We start from the raw sequence: 805 nt of genomic DNA, 5'->3' as shown, positions 1-805 counted from the left end.
AAAAAAAAAAAAAAAAAAAAAAAAAAAAAAAAACTATTAGAGCTAATAAAAAGTTAAGCAAGATACAAAAGATGCAAAATCATATGTAAAAATCAAGGGACACAATGAACAGTACCAATGAACAATCCAAAACTGAATTAGGAAAACAATTCAACTTACAACTGCATCAAAAAGAAATGTTATAAATAAAGTTAACAGAAGAAGTGCAAGACAAACACTGAAAACTGCAGAACAACATAGCAACAAAGACCTAATAAATGGAAACACTGCCCATGTTTATGGATCAGAAGATTTAATTTTGTTAGGATGGCAATACTCCCCAAATTAATCGACAGATACTACCCAATAGTAAGAAGTGAGCTTTTGGCCAAGCATGGTGACTAACACCTGTAATCCCAGCACTTTGGGAGGTTGAGGCAGGAGGATCACCTGAGGTCAGGAGTTCGAGACCAGCCTGACCAACATGATGAAACCCCATCTCTACTAAAAATTAAAAAATTAGGCTGGGTGAGGTGGCTCACGCCTATAATCCCAGCACTTTGGGAGGCCGAGGCAGGTGGATCACGAGGTCAAGAGATCGAGACCATCCTGGTCAACATGGTGAAACCCCGTCTCTACTAAAAATACAAAAATTAGCTTGGGCATGGTGGCGCATGCCTGTAGTCCAGCTACTCAGGAGGCTGAGGCAGGAGAATTGCTTGAATCCAGGAGGTGGAGGTTGCGTTAAGCTGAGATCGCGCCATTGCACTCCAGCCTGGGTAACAAGAGCAAAACTCTGTCTCAAAAAAAAAAAAAAAAAAAAATT

Source organism: Sapajus apella, unplaced genomic scaffold (genome assembly GCF_009761245.1).
Source record: "Sapajus apella isolate SASKATOON/1434 unplaced genomic scaffold, GSC_monkey_1.0 scaffold10, whole genome shotgun sequence".
Classification (NCBI taxonomy): domain Eukaryota; kingdom Metazoa; phylum Chordata; class Mammalia; order Primates; family Cebidae; genus Sapajus; species Sapajus apella.
Note: the sequence above shows the minus strand (reverse complement) of the source record.